Genomic DNA, 26,266 nt, shown 5'->3' with positions numbered 1-26,266 from the left:
AAAAGACTAATATAACTGAAGTATTCCTGATTATAAAAGGAGAGAAAACATCAATTACCAGTATCAGTAATGAAGAAATGAACATCCACCCCCTTGCAGGCATTAGAAATATTTAAAAGCTTTATAAAAATGATTTACTAATATATTAGATAATTTAGTTAAAATTAATAAAACCCATGAAACACAAAGTATCAGAGATAGAAAAATTAATAGAAATTCTAAATTGTGTTATACCACAGGAAAAAATTAAATCCATAAGAAGAAATAAATAATAAAATTTTATGAAAAAAATTTTAGTTACAGGTAGTTTCGGCAATAAATTATTCTTAGAATTTACGGAAGAAATATCAAACAAATTCTAGCGTAGAATAGAAAGAGAGAGTACCCTTCTGTATTGGCTTTAGTCTTTTGTGGACCCCAGAAAATTATGTTCTTAAATTGAACCTATTGTGAACTTTTGATTAGATTAGATCACTGAAGACCATTTGATTAGATTGTCCCAGTAGAGTGTGACCCCATGATGGATCTTAATACTCTACTGGTGTCCTGTATAAATGGATAAGTAAAAACTGCAGTGATAGAGAGAAGCCTCCAGAAGTTGAAACCAGCAAACCTGGAGAGAGATAAGCCACAGAGGGAGCAGCCTGGAGCAGAACTAGCACTGGGGCTCAGAGCAGAGGGGAGAGATGAGCAGCTGCTGAGGTTGTGCTCTGTCATGTGCCTGATAGCCCAGAGCTGAGCTTAGGGAGAAAGTGAGCCTGGAGGGGAAGGCAGAGCTGCCATTGTGCCTTATCACATGGCAGGAATCCAGGATCAACAGTAGCTGACCTTCAGGAAGAGAGCTTCCACCAATGCCTTGATTTGGACATTTTTCTTGACCTCAGAACTGTTAGCTTTTAACTAAACAAATCCTGTTGTAAAAGCCAACCCTTTTCTGGTGTATTGCTCCCAGCAGCTTTTAGCAAACTAAAATGCCTTCTCACCTCGTTTTTTGAAAGTAACATGATTATGATACCAAAACATACTCCTAATGCAACAGCATGGGTGAATCTCAAACATAATTTGTGAATGAAACTAGACACAAAATAGGAAATAGGGTATGAGTCTGTTTATATAAATTTCAATAAGATAAACTAATCTTTAGTGTTGGTGATCACAATGGTGGTTATTTTGAGAAATGAAATAATTTGGAAATGAGTATGAGGCAGGTTTCTGGAATACGAATTTTTTTTTTAATTTCTTGATTTGGGAACCAGTTACATGGGTATGCTCACTTCTTAAAAATTCCACTAGCTGTTCATTTATGATTTGTGCACTTTTCTGAATTTGTTATATGTCAATAAAAAGTTTAAAAACTCTAAGAAATGTTTTATAAGCTCATGGAGGAAGCTTAAGGAAAAATCTTAATTAAGAATCAAACTACATAAATTGCTTAAGATATGTTGAAGTTTCCACTTAATAAATGTGTTAGTCAAGTGACCTCCCCATTCCATTATCATGTAGCCCCCCTGAACCTACCTTGGTGATTTAATGCTTTTAATGAAGCAGGTTCTTTAATTATAGATACTACTTTCATATCCAAAGCAACTGTGCTGAACAAAAGAGATGGGTTAATTTATGCTTTAAAATCCTATAAAAATGCTAAATCCTAGCAAATGAAATCTACATCTTAAACAATCAATTTTCACAAGTGAACGTATAAGCTGAGGAAGAAATAGCCTGGCAAATTCATCTGGTGTTCTGTATAAATACAATTTTAAAGTGCTTCCAGTTTGTTCATGCTATGCCATCTGCCAAATGACTCTGGGAATGGAATTTTAATCTCTAATTGCAAATTCAGGGATTAAAAAGTTTACATTCAAAATGTGTTGGGAGACCAACTAACAATTCAGAAAAGAAAAAAAAGTCTGTGTCTGCAGGTTTTGCTGGCATAGATTTTTTTCTGGAAATGATAATCTGGCAGCAGGTCTTTTACAGTCAGAAGTGGAAAAGGAAAATAACCGCTTCAATTGGGTCTGACTGTCTGGGCCTTGTATAACTCCAGCTGATTTTGCTTGTGGAACCCAAACAAGAATGGACAATTGTACTCTTTCATATCCTTAAAAATGAGGGCATTCTTTACCTGGCATTTAAACAAAACAAGGAACACTTTTTATTTTGTTAACACCTATCCTAGATTTAAATGAATACATAGGGAAAAATCACAATTGGAAGTACTGAGTTCTGAAGAAAAATATCAGAAAGATCTACATTTGGCCAACTCATACTATGCTTCTGAATTGGGTAGAAATTTATGAAAATATTTCAACTGATTTTTTTTTGTTTTAATATGTTTAATATATAGCTATTTCTGTCAAATTGCCTTCTTTCTGAACATTCTCTTACTATTTCTTCACAAAGCCTTCTGTTGCTATGTGCAATCATATGTTAAATATGCACACCATGCCTCCACCCTGCTCTGTGCGTTTACATCACTTACGTGGACTGCCCTCTGCCAAACCAAATCCTTCTCTATGATGACTTTGACAAAGTGAAGGGTCCTTCTGAAAGAAAATTAAATACACTTCTGAATTCAATACCAGAAAAATTTGAACTTGATTTTCTTGTTCTTCATTTGGTTTCTATGTATATATTTAGTGTAATCAACTCCAGATCAGGGATTATGTCTTGTTTTATGTGTCCTCATAAAAGAGAGAGTAAAGGAGCACTTATAAGATCAAAGCCATTTTTTATAAATTTAGCACAAGGACCGTGTAAAGAGTATAATGCATAATATTTTGACAATATAAAAGATTATTTTTATAAATGTTCATTTCCACATGTTTCGTATGGCTTTTTTGAATGGACCACAGATACACACATGTACATAAATGGTTCAACTACTCTTTCACCCTACAATGAGCCTATAATAAATATTTACCAACACCTATCTTCCTTTCTTTCTTCCTTTCTTCCTTCATCTCTAAAATGACCCAGGAAACCCAATGGAATTAATATTACATATGGTGAACAGCCCAACTGGGAAAAAATTGGATCTCATTGAATCTCAGGATGGAACAGCTGTAATGAATTAAGAGTAATATTACCTCTGAATATTGGCTTTGGTAATGACCAGCTACTGAAATTTAATCAAACTTTTTCTTGGTAGGAGGTGAATGGAGGGAAAATGGATCTCTAAAACATGTACAGTATAAATAGTTCTTTCAAAAACAGCTGGGAGTCATGTCCCATGCTGAGGGGAAGTTATTACATTTATATGCTGTGTTCGGCTCAGAGAGAGGCCACATTTGAGCAACAAGGAGGCTCTCAGGAGGTAATCCTTAGGCACCTTATAATATGAGGCTAAGTTTCAATTTCACAAGTAAAGGTTCATAAGCACAGTCATCAATATCGAGCGCCTGTCAATGGACCATCCTCCTTCACTAGCTATTGCCTAGTACTTGGGGGATTCTTGCTGTTCCATTAGAGAATGTGGCAGGACTCCCCAGGATGGGGATTCAATATTCTTTTGGTTATTGTATGAATCTCTACCCACCATGACAATACTCCATGAACATTTGAACAGATTTATATGCCTTGTATGTATGCCCAGGTGAACCTCTTCCCTTGTATCCCCAGTCACTGACACCCCACACAAATGATCCTTCCCTGCCACGGTTGTAAACTTTTTGTGATCCAAAACCTCTTAAGAAATGAAGCCAATGCAATAGCCAAATACAATTAATGTGGGGAGCCACCCGCTGTGAAATCTATTTACAGCCTCCAACATGGGCGGATTTCACAACTACCTCAGCCCTGCCCCTCCATTTCCTTCTTCTTCCTCCTTGTTTCTTTGTTCTCCCCTTCCCGCCACAACTCTGGTAACCACAGCAGCACGCATGTGCAAGGCATGAAACTCTGCAGACCCAGCACGAACTTTGAGCCAATCCCCTCCTTGGACGTCTGCCACCAGCAAAACCAGCCCACCACCTGTGGACACGTTCCCTCCCCTCAGTATAAATCCCCTTGTTCTACCCCCAATAAACGAGGCTTGATCAGAATCCTGTCTTCCCTCCATTCTTCTCATACCCCTGCCCCCACTTCTTCCCACAGGTCCCTGGAATCCACCCCCGCTGGTTCGGACAAATTAATAAGAAAGTGAAATAATGATAGTTTTAAAAATAAGACATAAAATACAAAAAAAAAAATAAAAATAAATACTTTTGGGATAATAAAAAAAAATAAATTTTTTTTGACATTTTGCCTTTCATCACAATAAGATCTTTTGTCCTGTATGTACAGTGACATTATAATGAGTATAACAAACACTGCTGATTTGTGGATGTGATTGTGGCTGAAATAGGTAGTCTAGGGAGGTTAATGTTAGTTGGATAATCTAGGAAATGTATAACAGTGATTCTGGTGGTAGATGAGGATTGCGATTATAATATAAATACAGGAATGTTCTTTGACTATGTGGTGTTAAGAATATGGTGATATATGAGGGAAATGTAACTAATGTAACTTCTAGACTGTAGTTAATAATACTGTACATTTTTTAAGCAAAAGCAGAGAAAGTGCTCTATCAATGCTAAAGGTAAAAAAAGAATATGTAGGGCTCAGTTTTTTGAGATATGAATATGAATAAGGATTTGTTTTCTTCCTTATGTTCTTCATTAACAAAACCTTGTTCATGTCATTTAACCAACCTGTGTTCATCTGTGTATCTTTCTGAACACTGGAGAAACAATTGAATTTGTTTTTAGGATTAGATGAGATAAAAGTGCCTGGACATGGGGAGTGGATGGAGCTTAAATGGTTGGGTGCCTGCTTCCCATATACCAGGTCCTAGGTTCGTTCCCTGGTACCTCCTAAAAAGAAAAAGTACCTGCACAAAATTTTTTGGAGTAATGCTTGCATAACTGGTGAAGCTTCCTTTTGTCTGTTATTTTATTTTTTTGAATTCAAAATAAAGTTTACTTAAAAAGCAATAGACAGTGGAAAAGTCAAAGTTTGAATGTTATATCCTTGGTGATCTGAGCATTAGATTCACCTGTCCACAAGAGTTGACTCCGAAAGGGGAATAGCATCCCACTTTGAAAATCCCAATGTTATTTAAAACTAAATGGAACATAGGACATTTTTAGGGTATTGGAATTGTTCTGTAAAAAATTGCAATGGCAGATGCAGGCCATTATATATTTTGTCACTGTAAGATTAGTTGTCCTGTATGTACAGTGATATTATAATGTATAATATATAATATATAGTGTATAAAACTGTACAGTGCACAGTGTAAACCATAATGTAAACTATAAACCTGACGAGTACTAATGAAGTAAGCCAGACCCAAAAGTACAAATAGTGCATGGTCTCATTAATATGAACTAAATACAAATAATAAACACATGGAATTAAAACCTAGAGTATAGGTTATAAGGAGATAAGAGGAGGGTTGAGAAGAACAATGGATGCTTAATGTACGTAGAAGTTTTAATTAACTTGACTGTAAAAGTGTGGAGATGGATAGAGTTGATAGTAACACATTATAGTGAGTAGCAACTAGTTTATAAATGGGATTGTGAATGAAAAAGGTAGTCTGGGAAAGTAAATGTCAATAGAAAGAAAGCTAAAGAATAATCTAGGGACTGAATAACACAGTGAACCCAGAGGCTGTTGAGAATTGTGGTAAAGGGTACAAATGCAAGAGTCCTTCTGTGAGCTAGAGCAGATGCACGTCACTATTGGAGGGTGATGGAAATATGGAGAAACATGGGATAACTACAATTGGTGTGTATAGACTTGTTAACAGCAATGCTATAATATTCTTGCATCAACGCCAAGCTGTACTGTGTTGATAATGGAGGTGGATAGAAAAAGTGTGTCAAATGTGTGCTGTGAACCATAATTGGTAGTAATAGTCTGATGATGTTATCTCATAATCTGTAACAAGTATTCCACCAGGGTGTGGCGTTGTATGGGAAATCTACACATCTGTATCATTGTTTTGCAAGTTCACAATATCTGTAACAAAAATATATTTTAAAAAAATAGTATGGGTTGGGGGAAAAATACACCCAATGTAAGATATGGACTATAGTTGGCAATAATATTTTGATGATGCTCTTGCATAGTTTGTAACAAATATTTCACACTAATGCAAAGAGTTCATGGAGGAGTTATGTGTGAGACCCCTGTGTTATGTTATGTATGTTTATTTTGTAAGTTTACAATCTTTACTATACACTTATTGTTTATATGTGTTCATGTATGAATGATATAGTTCAATAAAATAATTTTATTTCTAGCATGATTCATTTGTGAAATAGAGAGTAAAAACCATTAATACACACTTTCATATGCTACTCTGTAGTCAAGTAAAATGTGACAGATATTTTATCAGTTTTATATTATTTATGAATTCCAAAAAGAGTTATTATGTTTGTAAACTGGTCTGTTCCTCTGGTCATGATAATCCTTCGATTGTATTAGATTCAGCTGAGATGTCTGATTAAATTATGTTAAGAATAGGACTTTGGTTCAGCCACATCAGTAGCCCATGTGGTGAGCTGGCCCATGCAGAGTACTGCCCCATGCAAGGAGTGCTGCCCCATGCAGGAGTGCTGGCCCCTGTGGAGATCTGACACAGCAAGATGAGGCAACAAAAAGACACACAGAGGAGAGATGATAAGAGATGCAAAAGGCCAGGGAGCTGAGGTGGCACAAGAGAACGATTGCCTATCGCCTACTCTGGAAGGTCGCAGAATTGGTTCCCAGAACCACCTAATGAGAATACAAGCAGACACAGAAGAACACACAGCAAATGGACACAGAGTGCAGACAATGGGGGGAGCGGGAAGAAATAAATAAATCTTTAAAAAAAGAGAGAATATTGCCTTACACCTAAATATCTAGGAGGTGTTATTACAATGATTTTTGCAAAGTACATGTAATTTTTCTTTATTTACCAAGACTGCTCTTCAACCTGGGGATGCCCAGGTGTGTCAAATGGCAAATTGTGCTAGGGAAACTTTAAAAATATGTCATGAAGCAATTCTGATGAGTTCTGCTAGTCTTCTGCAAGGTAATCACAAACCTTATTGGTGTGTGCTAGGGCAAAAACAAAAATAATAACAAAACCGAAGAAAACCTCAAATAAAAGAAAAAGTTCTTAATGGTAGAAGGCACCCTTAAAATGATTGCTATGCCATAAAATAAATGGGTCTATCTCCTTAGGCTAGAAATAAGCAAATCATCCAGAATTTTATTACCAATCAATTTTCTCCTCATCCAGATCAAATCATTCTTAATAAGCTTTGACCTAACTATCACATGCTGGTGGTTGACATCAGAATGGAACATACTGTTAAAGTTAACTTTGCATGAGAGATGGGTGTGAAATGGAAGAAATAACAGAAATGTTCTCAGCACCTATTGAATGTTTTGGGAAAAAAATGGACTGGGCTACACTCTTCTATGCCGCCTAAGTGAAAGGACTTCCTAAAAGCCATGAGCTCCTGTCTTTTACTAGTCTATTTGTCAGAGCAAGAGGAGTTAGGATGCTGAAAGGAAAACCATCAAACTGATGGAGGGGTATGTGAGAGGAATAGAAAAGGCCTCCAGCTGGATATTTTGGGCAGAGGTGAAGGGAAAGTATGAGTAGTAGTCGAAGTGACAGAATATTGAAAGCCAGTGCTAAAAGGCTGTGGCTCAAGGCATGCTTTCCAGTGGCTTCTCATTATCATTCATGAGCGAGGAAACATGTAAAGGAGTTGTCTGTTTGGTACAAGGGTGAAGATTAAGAGTTGGAGAGAAGAGTCATTTACATCTAGAGTCTTCCAATCAGCTATAGCAGTGAGAGCTGTCAGCTACCAAGTCACCTGTTGTTTATTATACATGGAATGGGACCTGTGTCTTCTTCAGAGTCATGTTACATTCTCTTCACAGGCCAACAGACACCTGCCTGAGTAATTGTATACACACACACTCCTGGGTATTTGGGGGTCCTCATAACTTCAGTTGCTATGAGGTGGTGACAATGGATTTACTGGTCTCTGGGTTTTTAAGTGTTGCTGATGTTTCTGAGATACATGCTTTAAATAAAGTTTCAGAATTTCTTCCTAAACATCTTCACTGAAAATCTTCTGAAGAGCTTTCTTTCCAGGAGGTACCAAAATATGGACCAAATACTTTGATGTCCGAACATATTACTTGATCCTACATTTATCACCCTCACAGAAAGACACTTTTTCAATTGTCAGAATGACTATCTAAAGCCTCCCAGCTGTGACTAGGAATCAGGAGAAATCTACCTGAACTTTATTTGATTTTAGGGACATTTTTGTTGACAGGCATTAAAAGAACTGGGCTGAATGTCCTAATCCTAAAGTATGCATATATCTGCATTTCTTTTTTTCCCTGAAGCAAACTTCACAATAGATAAGGGAACTTTTCTGTAGTTCTTCAACAATTCTTGTGACAGATAAGTTTGAAGGCAACCATTGTATGAAGAGCATTTAGAGGAGCAAGCCTCATTTGGAAATGGGACATGTGACTGAAATATAGCTTACGACTGCTAAGACTCTTGTTCTAATGCTCTGAATGTTTTCTAAAATTGTAAATCTGAGAAGGCAGAGTGGGCCAGCCTAAGAGAAAATGTGTCCACTATAACAACTTCGAATGCCAGCTATAAAACAGTTTAGCTTTTATTTTTTAAAAAAATTGCAACTTACACATTTTTTTTTCAAATAGACTATTGGGGGCTCAAATTAACTTCCAGGACAAGAGAAGATAAATTGTTGTTTTTAAAATATGCTTTTGAAGTGTTCTTTTAGACAGTGATAAGGTGAGATACCATCAGCATACAGTGAACAAATCCAGATAAATGATTTATGATTTCCAAAAAGGTGGGAGTAGAGGAAAGACTGGTTTGTGGGAGACTGACTTTGAATTTTATCTCTCATTTTCAAAGGGCTTTCTACTTTCCATTCACAACTGTGAATTCCACCTCAGCAAACTCTTTAAAAAGCATATCAATAAAGATGATTTGCTTTGCATCTGTAAGCCACACAGAACTTAATGTTCTGCTATCTCTCACCTTCCAACTCTTCTAACTGTGCTTGGCATTGGCAAAGCAAAGCAGCTGATACAAATCAAAGAAGTGATTAAATGGAAAAGTTTCTTTCCCTCTTCTACTTACTGGATAAGATAATTTTGACATAGTGAAAATAATCTCTTGGGTGCTGAGGTAAAATAAGTTGCTTCCTGGCAGTCCTCTGCTCCAAATCCTTAACTGATACTCAGAAACATGAAGGTACATCAAGGTTTTTTAAAAGCATAGTGGAAGTAAGAGGATGGTCTTTTTCTGCACTGGATATAGAGGAGTGGATGGGGAATCACTGTATATATACATAAAATGCATTTTCAAATATCCAAAATGAAAGATAAACAACATTTAACATGCTAGCTTTTTGCACTGCTTGACAGTGGTGTACTAAAAGAATAGTGAATGGTATTTCTACCTACCCAAAAGAGTACAAGTGTATATTTTTTGTCCACACAGTTTCAGGTCAAACAAGAATTCTCCCCAAAGTTTAGATTGTTTGCTCCAAGCAAACCTGTGAAGTTGTAATAATTACCCCATTTATGGATGATCACACTCAAGCTCAGATAAGTCCAGCAAGTTGACAAAGTCAACAGTCAGCAATTGGTGGGTGTAAAGGTTCTGACTCCAAATTTCACCCTCTTGCCACTTGACCCTTCCATACTGGGGTTGGGTTCTTGTTATTTAGAGGAGACTTCCCACAAGAGTTAACACTATCTTTTCCTTTTCTCTCCTTTTGGTCAACTAGATGTCTCCTTAATGAGAATTATCCAGAGAACTGGGGGGATCCTGAAATCTTGGTAGAGATAAGAGTATACTGTGTGACCTCTAACATTAAAACACATTTGGAACTGGCAGTGCATTTTTGTAAGGAGCTCAGCAAGTTCAGTAGCCCATTGGCTTACTGAGGGTGCAAAGTGATTTTCACCTTTTTCTCTTTGAGATGGGGTAGGAAAAGAAACAATATTTAAAGACCTCTCAGCATATTTCTCTCTTTTCATCTGACCCCAGGATCTGAGAACTGAAGCTCTTTACTGAGCTCTACATATTTTGTTAATTCAATATCACACTTCTGTGAGTTTGGTCTCTGGACCTTTGGGATTCAGCCTGTCAGCATTTCAATATAAGTGGAAAGCGAATGTTGAATATTTATTTAACACTAATGATCCCTACTAAGGACTTCTTTGTCAGATGTGATTTCTTCAGCTTCATTGTGTTGTGCTCTATCATTTCTGTAATTTACAACCAGGCCAGTGATGATGAATATAAGAAGACTTTTTATTTAGTTTATTTTTCCTCACGACTTCCATCAGAATTCTAATTGATTTTTATATTATATCCTTAGTCTTTGCACATACAGCATTGATATCATATTTATTTCTTATGGATTTCATGGCCTGTCAAATGTATTTTTAATTTTACCAATCCTATAATTTTTCTAATACAATTACGTAAATGTAGAGAGATACATATTTAGTTATTACTTTGGATTCAAAATACTAAGTATAAATGAAGGTTGTAGCAATTCAATATTTATAAATTATCTTTACATAGTGCTCAAGTGCATAGTTAAAGGGTAAAATGCAGGAATGTATATGCGCATGTGTACATGTATATGCATATATAATTAACAATGGGAACAATAAATCACAAATCACTTTTAAAATTTATTTTTTAATTTCACTTATATACAGGGATCATTTACATAAGATCAGAATTCTCCCCCCTCCCCCTTGGTTCCTATTGTCCACATTTTACCTGTAGTTATACTCTTCAGTTTGTATGTAGTATGAAAATCTCTTGGTAGCTTAATTAATTGTGATATCATGAGTAGAAATGATGACTAAAGGTGGTAAATATGAATCCAAACTAAATTAAGTACTGAATAAATACCAAAATTCTTACAAAATAATCATTTAATATGATCTGGAGGGAAAAAAAAGAAAAAAATTATTACAAACTATTAAAATTTATTTTATGTTGTTCATCCAAAATCTGCTGAGGCAAATGGCCACAATTTGTTCTAGTTTTCCAGGGTAGATGATGTACATTGATTTGGATGCCTGTATCCATTCTTCTATTTTCTATTAATTGTATCCAAATTCTCCTCTTGGCTACCCAATACAACCTAGTTCAAAGTGTTTCCAGTGGAGTTGACTCCATTCCTTCCTCAAGAGGGGTCAACCATCATCTTGCATAGTGCAGGCAACAGTGATTGGATCAGAGGTGGGCCCATGACTTATTCAGGATCACTGATGCAACAAGACTCCTTTGGAAATTCCAGGAAAGGAGCATTCATTCATTCCCACTGAACTTCTGGTTGAGGCAAGATAAAATCTGGATTTAATGCAGTCATCAAAGAAACACAAGAGAAGAGCTGTGTAAGAACAAAGCTAGCAAGCAGAAAAGAGAATAACTAGGTGGAGATAATTCTTTATAACATTAAGCTATACCCAGTGAGCTCTACCATTCTGATCTTCCCATTAACAAAAGCCCATAAATTCCCTCTTGGCATAAAGGCATGTGAATTGAACTTTCTGTCACGTGTAGCTGAGATCCAATATGATTCACCAATATGAAGAGGGCAAATAAGGGGATGGAAATTCTTAGTTTCACTATGGGGAAGAGACTGGATTCTCATCACAGAAGGGCAAATAACTTTCCAGTATACCAATAAATCCTGAGCCTGAACAACGCAGACATTATTGAAGGGAAAAGAAAGTTTTGCCATGTGCAACGGCACATCTTCTCTGCAGGAGGTAGCAAGCCAATGACTGCCTTTAACATCCATAATACTATTGCACAATCCCAGTTACAAGTATTATTCACTTGACTATATGTATATTACATAATCCAATTGTCTGTCTAGATTTTCTATTATTTAATCTGTTGTCTTGGTGATGTATGGATAGAGACCTCTTTAGATGCTAGAAGCTATTGTAAAAATTTATCAATATAAAAGAATAAAAAATGATAAATATAAAATTTATTTTTCTTATTTTTAATTGCTCTGAAAGATGATAAACTCTCTATAGCAAAACCAGATAGTAACAGTAGCAAAAACAAACTAGTATTTTGTATCTATAGCATACGTAAAAGTAAAATGTCTGACAACAATGGTCCAAAGGATGGAAGGGAGGAATTGGGAGAATACTCCTGTTATTTATAGGAGGTGTGTAGGAATAAGTGGAAAGGATATGGATATAGGTAAGACTTCTCTGAAAATACTTCTTTCAAAGCTTTGATTTTGTACTGTGTCAATGTTTTAATATTCAAAATATGAGTGAATCAGAAAGGGTGAAAAGTCACTCAATTGAATTCAAATAGATAAATGAACCTAAATGCATTTAAAATAACTACCCAGAAAAAAAGTAATTTAGTTAAGCAGCTTTCAGACTCTTCACCCACAGTGAATATATTGTAAGAGTAATAAGAATTGAAAAACTTAAAAAATTTACAGAGTATGGTTTTTTGTGTGTGGTATAATATTTGTACATTAAGTCTGATTTTTTTGGAATGTTATAGAACATTTAAGTATATACATTTATGTTAGGAACTATAGTTCTCACTGGGGGAGAAATGAGGAAAATATGGAATTGGGTATAATCTTGAAGCCTGTGGTATTAGGGTTTTTTGTAGGATAAATTGATTATTGAAATATATTTTCTTCTCTGGCTGCTAAAAGGAAGTAGAATGAATGACATTACTGAGCACCAAGATCTTGGTTTCTGAACATTATTCTTCACTAAAAGTAACCAAGGCTTCTTGGAGAAATTGACGGTTCTAGGACAAGGATATGGAAAGTATAAGTTGAACCTGGGATATCTTGTTGAAGAAATCAAGAAAGTTTTCAAAGACAAACAGGACATTTTGAAAGACATAGTAGCTGGCTTTTCTGGCACTACCATTGGCATTGAGCATCACCATAATAATTAATATGGATTATGATACAATGGATAAAAATGAATCTATGGAAGCATACTAATACTCAAATGAGAGGGATGGGAAATTTTTCTTTATGGAAGAATTCTAGCTACTAAGTGTAAAAGTAATGATAAAATTAGAAAATCAACCTTTTTAAACTGTCCATATAATTATTGATAGTAGGTAAGTAGTATAGATAGATTCTCAAACCATAGAGTACAAAGTTGCCGGGGAACAAAATATTCAATCAGTATTGGTTGAATTCTCCCAGATTACTTTTAAAGACTTTTAATCTTAAAAAGGCACTTTCATCATAGAGAGATCTGTTGCACACCACCTGAACTAAAAGATCAAACTGGGCATCACCAATAATGGAACAAATGAACATCGTATGCCACTTGAAATGATATAATGGCAACTACACAACATCACGTATATGGTATTTTTACCTAAAATGTTTAATCTTAATCTATTCATGAAGAACACATTAATCTGGAATCACACCAGTCCCTATTGTGAAACATTCTACAAGAAAAATGGCCTCACTGCTTCAAACATATCTATTTCATGAAAGAAGAAAAAAAATTCTAATCTAAAGGAGAATAAAGAGTCATGACAAATAAATTACATTTGTACAACTAAATGTAATTCATGACTCTAATTGGATCTTTGATTTTTTAAAAAACAATAAAGAATAATTTGAGGACAACTGGAAAAGTTTGAATATAGACTCTTTATAGATAATATCATCCAAGTTAAATTTCTTGATATGACCATTGTGCTGCAGTTTTGTTAGTGGTATTTGTTGAAGTATTTAGGGGGAAAGTATCAATATCTGCAACTTACTTTCAAATGGTTCAACAAAAATGTCTGTGCATTCTTATATGCCTCGTGTGTATGCGTGTGTATGTAAAGAGAGAGAATGGCAAAGTATAGCAATTTATGAAACTATGTGAACATTATGCTGGTGGTGTTACACAATTCTTTCAACTTGCTTTGGGATGAAAATTTCAAAATATTTATATTGTTGCAAAAATATATATTAGACTAGGGATTTTCATGTGCTTGTTAGCTTTTGTATTCTGAATTCCTATGCCATTATTCCTATCATAAAGCTCAATTATATATTTTAAACAACTGAGTGAATACATACATTGGGTTCTTATAAATAAGTTATAAAAATAACCAATAATCCAGTATATAATGGGAAATATAAAAATAACCAATTAAGAAGCCAGATGCAAATGGTGAAGGAACATAAAATTATGTTTAGCTTCATTGGTAATCAAGGATATATAAACATGAAATAGTTTGCTTTTCAAAACGGCAAAGATCAGCAAAATATAATAATAATAGCTAGATCTGATGAAAATATGTAAAGGAAAATTCATTCACTACTCATTGAAGTATGAATTAGTACCACTTTTCTGGAAGGCAATTTTGCACATTTTTAAAAAGCTTTAAAATATGTATAAGCTTTGACATAGCAATATCAGAATTTATTCTATTAAACTAATCAGTAAATAATGCAAAGACATAAGTGAGAATATTCCTTGCATCTATGTCTGTAATGAATATAAAACAAATAAGCTAAATTTCCACCATTGCAGGAGTTGAGTTTACTCAAGGCTAAAGGGCTCAGTAATGTATTAGACCTGACAAATCAGTGCATTGTATCCTCCTAGTTGCAGTGATTACTTAAGGATCAAGCACAGGACCCATCCAAAGTAATCCTAGGAATTTTGCTGGAGGGTTAGAAAGACATTTACTTTTTTACTGGATTCAAACTGGAAAGAATATAACTCCTGAACTGGAAGGGACACCTCATGAAGAGAATCTTTTTAAGAATGAAGCCAGTGCATAGGAAAGTAGATCTGAGATGGAGAGAGACACATTTAAGGACCCAGCTCCATTCATGAATGAAATCTTAGAATCTTTAGTTAAATACTTTAATAAGTATTTTTTTATTTTGCTAAATCCAATTTGATTTGCTTTTCTTGTTACTTGAAACAGAAAGCATTCTTAGCAACACAAAATTCTTAGATATATGAGAATTAGAAATGTACAAAAGTAAATAATGAGTAAACATTCCATATATCAAGAATATAGACCTGTTATTTGCATGTGTAGTCAAAAATGGAAATTGCAATTATATATACTTTTAAATAGGCAAAATCGTATCACAATGCTTTTCAGTGTTATGTTAAATCTCTGTGTCATCACAATTATTTTTGATTCAGCTTTTCAACTGGATGTATCACAATAAGGAGTCAATCACATTTACAGGATTTTCTTTTTGTTTGTTTGACAGATGTTACCAAGCTTATCGATATCACAATTATTCCCTCTTTTATTCCCTTCTAAGTCACCTTCAGGCATGTAGGGCAGCAATTTAAATTACAATTCACATTGAAAATGGAATTAGACTGGTTCCAGTGAAAGCAAGATGAAAATAAGAATTTCTTATGTGTGGAGATGGAGGTTGGCATCTGAAGTATTTGGGACTCTCAAAATGATTTTTCCAATAGTTTCAAATGTTTTAAGTAGACTGGCACTGTGGGTGTGCAATATATAAAATATAAGTTGATTTCTTCCATCTGTTGGTCTCTCTTCAACTCAGTTTTTCATCATTCTGTGAAATTGAAACATTAAAAACAAAATGGAGTAACATCTGCCTTTGAAATTAAAATCGTGATTTTCAATCATGGTTTCATGGAATGGTGCTTCAGGCATGCCATAATATTTTACTTTTCTCCTTGAATAAATGTTTTAAAAATATGTTTTAGAACTGTAATTTAAATAAGTTCTAAAATACTTATATATGTTAATCAACCAAATTTGAACATGCTAGAGACCCTTCAGTATGCTATTCCTGGTGGGGGAACCCATTTTTGTGCAGAACTTATATATTAGGATAAAGTTTGTCTGGTCTTTTATATTTAATGGAGTACTATCCTAAGAATTCAAGGGAAGGTATAAAAATACTTTCATTTGTTGTTGCAGTTTGAAATTTTATTTACAAATTTCAAAAAGAGATTTTTTTCTTTTTTGTTTTTTTGTTGCAGTTTGAAATTAATTTATGAATCCCCAAAAGAGAAAAGATTATGTTTGTGAACTGGTCCACACCTGTAAAAAGGTATGAGACCTTTTTAAAATTGGACTACCTCAGTGAGGTGAGACTCATGTTGAGTCTCCACCCTCTTACTGGGTCTGTTGAAAAATGGAGACATTCAGGAAAAGAGAGAGCTGCCATTTTCAATCCTGCTAAGTGGCAGAAAGGGGAGGCTCAAGCATCTGAGGCCCCCAGAGAGATAAGTCATTTGCTGATAACTTGCACCTCAAATTGGGAAGAAAGCTGGGGAGCCAAGCCTGAGGAGTCCCAGTAAGAGATAAGCCCTATGCCTGGTTGCCCTTAACTGAGCTCTGGAAGCCCAAAGGGAAAGGCAGAGACTAGGCAGAGATCACCTACCATCTTGCTTCAACACACAGCAGCTGACGTGAGCAAGAAAACACTTCATATGGTGCCCTGAGTTTGATTTTTCACAGCCTTGAAACTGTATGGTTTACCCCCAAAAAAAATACCCTTTATAAAAGCCAACACGTTTCTGGTACTTTGTGTTGGCAGCCTTTTGGCAAATGAAAACCCTGCAACTCATCATCAGGGTAAATTGATGGTATTAATTAGGACTCTTTCAGCTCTAAATTCAACAAACCTAGAGAGAGTGAAAAAGAATATACGGGTTCATGAAACATGAAAGTTATGGAGTAGTGTGCTTGACCCAGACTCATACTTAAAACAAAATCCAAGTTCCTTTCTCTGGACTAAATTCTGGTTCTTATTCACTGACTTTGACTCCTTCTAGTCCTCATCTATATCCCTCCAGCTTTAGTAAATTTTTGGGCGTTTCTGGAATACATTGTCATTTAAGCTTTATAGCTGTCTGCCTGGAATGCTTAGTCTTAGCATGGTTTGCTTCTCCATATTATTAAGGTTTCTGCCCCGATGTCACTTCATCAGTGAGACTACTTTGGCTTCTCTATCAAATAGACAATGTATCTTTTATCTATTTCTGGATAACAAACCACCTAAAAGGTTGGTGGCATCTGACAACCATTTTATTACTCATGATTCTGTTTGTCAGAAATTCAGGTAGTTTGGCTCTGCTCTATGTGAGCTTGGCTAGGTGAATGGGCTAGGCTCAGAGGACCAATAGAGCTCCAGTTACATGTCTAGGGCCTTAGTGCTGGCTCTCAGATGGGGTACCTCAATTCTTCTCCACTTAATTTATCTCCTCCCATGATTGGTTACCCTCTAGAGCAGAAGATGTGCAGGGTTTGACTCTAAAGGATCTTAACTGAGTCAGATACTCTGTTTTGAAAGGATTACTATAGCCAGGAAAAGTAAGGAGCTGTGATTGTCCAAATCTGAATAACATGTCAGAGGTGGAGTCACTAACATCCCCAAATGCATGAACTGAAAATTCGGTAAGTAGTGGCCAGAGGAGGCACATCTTACAGTTACTGGATGAAGGATGACTAGGTACTTTCCAGCAAAAAAAAATGTCCAAATTGCAAACTTTTTACCCAATATTTTTCAACTAAAACAAACATAAAGCTGAAACAGATTGATTCTTAAAATGTTATAAGACAAAACTTGTATCTGCATCATCCAAGTTCTAATGCTTGATATCATGAAAATGACTTTATTTTTCTAACTCATGGGCATTAAAATAAGTGAATATATACTTCTTTAAAACATATACCAATAAAATAATACCATTATCTATTTTATTTTTGAAAGTTCTCTCTTTTGCTTAGGTTGAGGAAAAAGAGCTAGTAGAGCTGTTAAAACATTAAATTGAATATAAGTGATTTAAGATTGATAATCAGATGTGCTATCCTTGTTTTATTGGGATTGCCTGCATCTTATTTATTACTCCTAAGTTAGTAAAATATATTGTTTCAGTGGAGAGAAATCATCATACCTCAAGCAAGAGCTTTCAGTCAGAAATCAGTTTTCTCTGTGAAAATCCATGTATGATTATACTTCTACATACTGTTTAAAACCAGTATATTTTATTTGACTGGTGTCTTGAAGAGAAATTATTTGTTTTTTAAAACATGGCCTATTGAAAATCAATTTTTAAAAAGTGCTGTATGTTTGATCATACATTTCCTACTCTTTCTCTAATATCTGGAACAAAATAGCTGTGGAAACCATCAGCAGCTTGTCCCTGCCTATAAGAACTTTTATATTAACTGTAGTTTCACTTATGAACTATTTTCAGTCAAAAATTCTCAATCAAGATGAAATTTGGAATAGATTCCCCTATTCCTATTTTTAATCAGTGTTTGCATATATTATGTTAGGGAGACCCTTTATTTGAGTACCCTGAGGAAGAAGCTTCCTCGTTTGATGTTAGATACTAGTTGTACTTTCTCAAACATTATATGCTGCAATAATAGAAGACCAGAGATGTGTGGTTCCTAATATCATTTAGAGAGCACTGATTTCAAGTTTTTTATCAAGGCTTCCATAGGGTTTAATAACAACCATTTTTGAAATGTGAGGCAAGTTGACTAGATGGTACTATTAGCAAACAACCAAGGCTGATGAAATCAATATTTTGGAACGCCTCTTTTCAGCAGTTTAGACTCAAAGCTGTATCTGAGAAATTGTAATCTGAGAAATTGCATACATGCTAGTTATTCATGTTTCTTTTTTAATTAATTTATTTTTAATGTTACATTAAAAAATATGAGGTCCCCATATACCCTCTTGCCCCCCTCACCCCACTCCTCCCATAACTACAACCTCCTCCATCATCATGGGACATTCATTGCACTTGGTGAATACATCTCTGAGCACTGCTGCACCACATGGTCAATGGTCCACATTACAGTTTACACTCTCCCCCAGTCCACCCAGTGGGTCATGGGAGGAAATACAATGTCCAGTAACTGTCCCTGCAGTACCACCCAGGACACCTCCAAGTCCTGAAAATGCCCCCACATCACATCTCTTCTTCCCATTCCCACCCTCAGCAGCTACCATGGCCACTTTCTCCATCTAAAGTGCTGCATTTACTTCCATTACTAATCACATTACTTCCAGAATAGAGTATCAGTAAGTTCACTCTAATCTATATTCTATTCCTCTATTCTGTGGACCCTGGGATGGTTATGTCCACTCCACCTCTGTATCAAGAGGATGCTTCAATTCCACTTGGATGATGGATGCAATTCTCCTGTTTGCAGTTGTAGGCAGTCTTGGCTGCCTGGTGTGGTGGTTGACCTTCTTCACCTCCCTGTTAGCTGGCTGGGTAAGTCCAATAAACCAGAGGGTGTGAGTTGCAAGTCTGTTGAGGTTCAGGGCCTGGCTATGACATGGAAAGTCCAGAGATTCAGGTCCCCTGAGTATACACTAAACCCCAGGGCCAACAACAGGTCTGGTAAAAGTGAAAGGAGAGGCTTGTGAACAAAGATCACACCTCGGTCCAACTCCATCACACTCGGGACCACAAACTCCAAATTAGGGGCAACTGACATGGCCCTGAAGTCCATCTGCCATTACCATAGAACCTGTGGGTCTCTGTAACTCTGACAAGAATCAATACCTGGGGTGGTATCTGTTTTATCTGTCTCTGGGAATCTGCTGAGGTGTGCATAAGGGAGACCTTCTGATGACCTCCTGGCTCTTTTTTGGAGACTCAGCCATATAAACTCATTTGTCCTTTCTATTTCCCCCTTTTATTCAGGGTCAAAAAGCATTTTTAACTCCTGATATTACATGTAGGCTGAGATATTCTCCTGGTCTGAGTTGACCCTTTTATTCAAGGTCATTCTCCAGCCACATCATCAGGTGGTACTTGGTAGTAATCCCTTGTTGCCAGGGAGGCTCATCCCCGGGAGTCATGTCCCACACTGGGGGGAAGGCAATGCATTTACATGCTGAGTTTGGCTTCCAGACTGGCTACATTTGAGCAACATGGAGGTTCTTAGGAGGTAACTCTTAGGCACCCTGCAGATCTAGACATAGTTCTTATGTCAGGCCCACAGGCCCACAAGCATAGTGATTAGCATCAAGGGCTCATTGTTGGACCATCCTTCCTTATTGGTCTTAGTTATTGCACTTGGAGGATTGTTGCTGTTTCAACATGTTGTTTCTTAAGTCAGTCTGCAATTTTGTTATGTACTTGAACTCTTTTTATAGTTTTGTACACAATATAAACAAGAGAATTTGTTCCTTTTTTATAGACATTAACATTGATAACAAAAACAATTTTTTTTCCTATATTCCACATCTTTTATCCCTCTCTCACAATTTATGTAAGGATTTTTGGAATTGGAATTATAGACAACTCATCAGAAAAGACTTTTTTTCCCCCTTTCCCAATAGGAGTGTTTTTCAAAGTGACATGTACAAAAGAGAGGATGCCAAATGGTTTTGCTTTAAAGTAATACAATCTATGGACATCTCAGAGAAACCTTATTCTATATTGAATTCTTGTTCTGTCTTTGTTATCCTATCCCTTTCTCCTTTTACAGTGAATGCTATGTCTTCCCAACAGCCATTACAATTATGTAAAAATGCAAGAGGATGTACATTGTATTAGCTATCCCAGGAATAGAAATGCAGTAACACTGCATATTGATTACTCTAACTTCTCATTCATCCTCGAAAGATTTTTGTTGGTTCCTTCTCATAGACTCCAAGGTACCATTACTTATCCATCAAGCCCTGGTGCAGCTTTGTGTTTTCTTTGAGCAATCTGATCTAATCTGTTGTTTATAGTGAAATTAATAAAACATGTACCCTGAGGCATAGGCTACAACTACAATAGTGCGGCACAAATGACCTTGTACATGAGGTCAATCAACTGCACAAATACATCACACAGTTATTCCAAGCCTCATGCTGTGTCTATAATTGCCCCATGTTCTGTCATTAGAGCTCCCTTACAAGTCATTATTTTGAGTCAACAGAGCTACAGGGAATATTCTTCCTGATGGTTTGTATAAAGTTGAATTGATAACATAAATATCTCCTAACTCAAAAATACAAGGAGCAGGTATTTAGGTTAGATCTACTAAAGTGCGCAGCTGTTCAGTCACTTTACGAATCCCAGCTAAAACAATAACGACAACTTTCAATATGGGTTCTCCTTTAGTAACTCCATAAGAGAGAAACTCTGCTTTTCTAAATGAAAGGACAAATGCCCTATTAGAATTTGCCTTTCAACTCATCTCATATATTGTTTTTTTTTTTTTTCCTTTTTTTTTTTTTAATTTTTTTATTTTTTATTGACTTTGTAATAATATTACATTAAAAATATATATGTGAGGTCCCATTCAACCCCACCCCCCCACCCCCCCTCTCCCCCCCCCAACAACACTCGTTCCCATCATCATGACACATCCATTGGATTTGGTAAGTACATCTTTGGGCACCTCTGCACCTCATATACATTGGTTCACATCATGGCCCATACTCTCCTCTATTCCATCATGTAGGCCCTGTGAGGATTTACAATGTCCGGTGATTACCTCTGAAGCACCATCCAGGGCAGCTCCATGTCCCGAAGACGCCTCCACCTCTCATCTCTTCCTGCCTTTCCCCATACCCTTTGTCCATTATGTCCACTTTTCCCAATCCAATGCCACCTCTTCTATGTGGACACTGGATTGGTTGTGTCCATTGCACCTTTATGTCAAGAGGAGGCTCAGATTCCACCTGGATGCTGGATGCAATCCTCCCATTTTCAGTTGTAATCACTCTAGGCTCCATGGTGTGGTGGTTGTCCTTCTTCACCTCCATCTTAGCTGAGTGTGGTAAGTCCAATAAATCAGATTGTAGGTGCTGGAGTCTGTTGAGGCTCAGGATCTGGCTATCACATTGTCAGTCCAGAGATTCAAATCCCCTAAATATATCTTAAACCCCAACATTAACTGCACCTCCAGCACATTAGCATGAAAGTCTTATGAAGGGAGATCCCATCTGAGTCCAGATTCATCACACATAAACACCATTTCCAAAGAGGGGCCATCTGCCCTGGTAGTTAACCCCATTGGCCATGACCATAACTCCCATGGGTCTCTTTAGCCCTCAAAGGAACCAATATCTGGGGGTTGTATCTGCTTTATCTGTCTCTCTGACTCTGCTCAGTTGTGCATGAGGGCAAACCTTCTGCCAGCCTCCAGACTCTTTTAGAAACTCGTAGCCATATAAACTCATTTCTCCTTTCCATTTCCCCCTTACTTTAGGTCAAACAGCATTTTAAAGTCATGGTATTTTATGTAGACATGGATATTCTGCCGATCCGCATTGAACCTTCCGTATAAGGTCATTTTCCAGTTGCATCATCAGTTGGTAGTTGATAGTGGTCCCTCGTTGCCAGGGAGGCTCATCCCCGGGTGTCATGTCCCACGCTGGGGGGAAGGCATTGCATTTACATGCTGAGTTTGGCTTCGAGACTGGCCACATTTGAGTAACATGAAGGCTGACAGAAGCAAATTCCCAGGCACAAAGTTGCTCTAGGCCTTGTTATTATTTTGGGTTTATCAGCTCACAAGCATAGTCATTAGTATCAGGGGCTCACTGTTGAACCCTCACTCCCTCCCGGTCCCCACCACTGTACCTGGGAGACTGTCGCTGCTCCCCTAGGGACCACGACAGAGCACCACTGGCCAGGAACCCAGTACCCCCCCCCTACTGTGGTTTTTAATTGTTGCCACTATGAGTATATCCAATCATTACCATGCACCCTGGACATATGTTCTGTACAGCTCCCTGTCAGTCATATATCACCTGTCATTGGTATCCCATACCAGTATCCCTCCATTGCCATTGTTGAAACACTCTGTGATCCACAACTCCCCGAAATTTGAAGCCCAATATAATGTCATGGTCCCTTACTAGGGAATGGCATATAGCGATGAGTTTAAAGGATAGATAAAGAACTTGGATAAAGTTAGCTAAAGAACTTAGATAAAGAATGTTGACTTGAAAAAATTCCACATCCTATTTTTTTCTTTTTTTTTTTTTTTCCCCCCCCCCCCCCCTAATTATTCAGCTTTTCTTCACTGGAGTCCTAGACCACAGCAATGTATATATATAATGTACAGCACTCCCACACATCCACCAGAAAACCTTTTCCCTTCCACAGTGATACTCTTACGCCCTATTCATATCATATTTACTTAAAGTGATGTACAGAGTCTGAGACATTAGCTTTCTAACAAGGTGACATCTGTGTTTACATTATGGTGCATACTTTAGGATACACAGTTCTTTACATTTTTAGTTATCCTATGTTTTACATTATGGTTTACATTATCAGTCTGTCATCTCCTTTATGTTATGGTGTAATATTACATGTTTTATATCCATCCTTGTGTACTCTCAAGAAACTCCTCTCTTACCCCCCATTTACTTTGGTTCCACACATTTAACGTCCATTTTCCCTTCCACCTTGGTGCCCTCAGTGATAGCCAACCTCCGTTTCCTGAGGAGCCACTTCCAGAGATAGATGGAATAGTGTTCAGGGCCTAACTTGCTCAACTGCCCCAATGCCCTGGGAGCCACCCTTTCTCTCGAGGGATACAGTTCCCTCTATTGGATGGCATTAGTCCTCCCCAGGATGTGGGTCCACCCCCACTCTCACTACTTGGGTTTCTACCCCATGGTGTCACCCACTCTGGCAGAATGAGCATTTAGACATTCCCCAGGAGCCCGTCCTGCATCAGACCCTCCCCTCCGAGCATTGTAAACAGGTAACCCTCTTTATTATATTTTGATATGATTTTCTCGGCATTTTACTCTCCACCAACACCTGACCCTCTCCTGGTTCGTATGCTACCCCTCCCTCCCCCCACTTTTGGGCAACGTTACCCACCCGTCCCTCCCCAGCCACCCTCAAACCCGCAAAGCCCCAAGCAAAGGCAACCCCTTGCCCCCCTTTTATCTCTTCTTTGTGTTCATACTTACCACCATCTCGTCTTAAATTCCACCCCTGCAGACATCGGCTCATATCCTTCCTCCACCCTCCGATTTCCTGCAAGCCTATCGTTCAGTCTCTTGCTATCTAGGGCAGCTTGTTTATTTCATATCATTGAGGTCATGTAGTATTTGTCCTTCAATGTCTGGGTTGCTTCACTCAACATAAGGTTCTCAAGATTCATCCATGTTATCACATGTGTTTGTAGTGTGTTTGTTCTTACAGCCAAGTAGTATTCCATTGTGTGTATATACCACATTTTATTGATCCACTCGTCTGTTGATGGGCATTTGGGTTGATTCCAACTTTTGGCAATAGTGAACAATGCTGCTATGAACATTGGTGTACATATATTGGTTTGTGTTCTTGTTTTCAGTTCTGCTGGGTATATTCCCAGCAGTGGTATTGCTGGGTCATATGGCAAATCTATGGCTAGTTTTTTGAGAAACCGCCATACTGTTCTCCAGAATGGTTGGATCCTTCTGCATTCCCACCAGCAGTGGATGAGTGTTCCCCTTCCTTCACATCCTCTCCAGCACTTGTATTCTTCTGTTTTTTTCATAGCTGCCAATCTTATGGGTGTAAGATGGTATCTCATTGTGGTTTTGATTTGCATTTCCCTGATAGCTAGAGATTTGGAACATTTTTTCATGTGCTTTCTTGCCATTTGAATTTCTTCTTCGGAGAAGTGTCTGTTTAAGTCTTTTTCCCATTTTTTAAATGGATTGTTTATCTTTTTATTTTCAAGATGTAGGAGTTCTTTATATATGCAAGTTATAAGTTTCTTATCAGATATATGATTGCCAAATATTTTCTCCCACTGTGTGGGCTCCCTTTTTACTTTCTTGACAAACTCCTTTGAGGTGCAGAAGGCTTTAATTTTGAGGAAGTCCCATTTATCTATTAGTTCTTTTGCTGCTCGTGCTTTTGGTGAGATATTCATAAATCCATTACCTATTACAAGGTCCTGTAGATGTTTCCCTACACTGCTTTCTAAGGTTTTTATGGTCTTGGCTCTTATATTTAGGTCTTTGATCCATCTTGAGTTGATCTTTGTATAAGGTGTGAGATGGTAATCCTCTTTCATTCTTCTACATATGGCTATCCAGTTCTCCAGACACCATTTGTTGAATAGGCCACTCTCTCCCAGTTGAGAGGGTTTGGTGGCTTTATCGAATATTATGTGGTTGTATATGTGAGGTTCTATATCAGAGCTTTCAATTCGATTCCATTGGTCTATATGTCTCTCCTTATGCCAATACCATGCTGTTTTCACCACCGTAGCTTTATAGTATGTTTTGAAGTCAGGTAGTGTGATTCCTCCAATTTCGTTTTTCTTTTTCAGTATGTCTTTGGCTATTCGGGGTCTCTTTCCTTTCCAAATAAATTTCATAGTTAGTTTTTCTAGTTCCTTAAAGAAGGCTGCATTGATTTTTATTGGGATTGCATTGAATGTGTAGATCAATTTTGGTAGGATAGACATCTTAATAATGTTCAGTCTTCCTATCCATGAACAAGGAATAGTCTTCCATTTATTTAGGTCTTCTTTGATTTCCTTGAACAATCTTGTATAGTTCTCAGTGTATAAGTTCTTTACCTCTTTAGTTAAATTTATTCCTAAGTATTTGATTTTTTTATTTACTATTGTGAATGGTATTTGTTTCTTGATTTCCTCCTGATCTTGCTCATTATTGGTGTACAGAAATGCTACTGATTTTTGCGCATTGATCTTATAACCTGCGACTTTACTAAACTCATTTATGAGTTCTAGAATCTTCGTTGTAGATCTCTCAGGGTTTTCTATGTATAGGATCATGTCATCTGCAAATAATGAAATTTTGACTTCTTCCTTTCCAATTTGAATGCCTTTTATTTCTGGTTCTTGCCTCAGTGCTCGAGCAAGTACTTCTAAGACAATGTTAAATAGGAGCGGCGACAGTGGGCATCCTTGTCTTGTTCCTGAGTTTAGAGGGAAGGAGTCTAGGATTTCTCCATTGTAAACAATATTGGCTTTAGGTTTTTCATATATACTCTTTATCATGTTCAAAAAATTTCCTTGTATTCCAATCATTTGGAGTGTTTTTATCAAGAAAGGGTGCTGTATTTTGTCAAATGCTTTTTCTGCATCAATAGATATAATCATGTGATTTTTTTCCTTCAATCTGTTTATATGGTGTATTACGTTGATTGATTTTCTTATGTTGAACCATCCTTGCATACCTGGGATGAATCCCACTTGGTCGTGGTGTATAATTCGTTTAAT

The sequence above is a fragment of the Dasypus novemcinctus genome, chromosome 30 (genome assembly GCF_030445035.2).
Source record: "Dasypus novemcinctus isolate mDasNov1 chromosome 30, mDasNov1.1.hap2, whole genome shotgun sequence".
In the NCBI taxonomy this organism is placed as follows: Eukaryota; Metazoa; Chordata; class Mammalia; order Cingulata; family Dasypodidae; genus Dasypus; species Dasypus novemcinctus.
Note: the sequence above shows the minus strand (reverse complement) of the source record.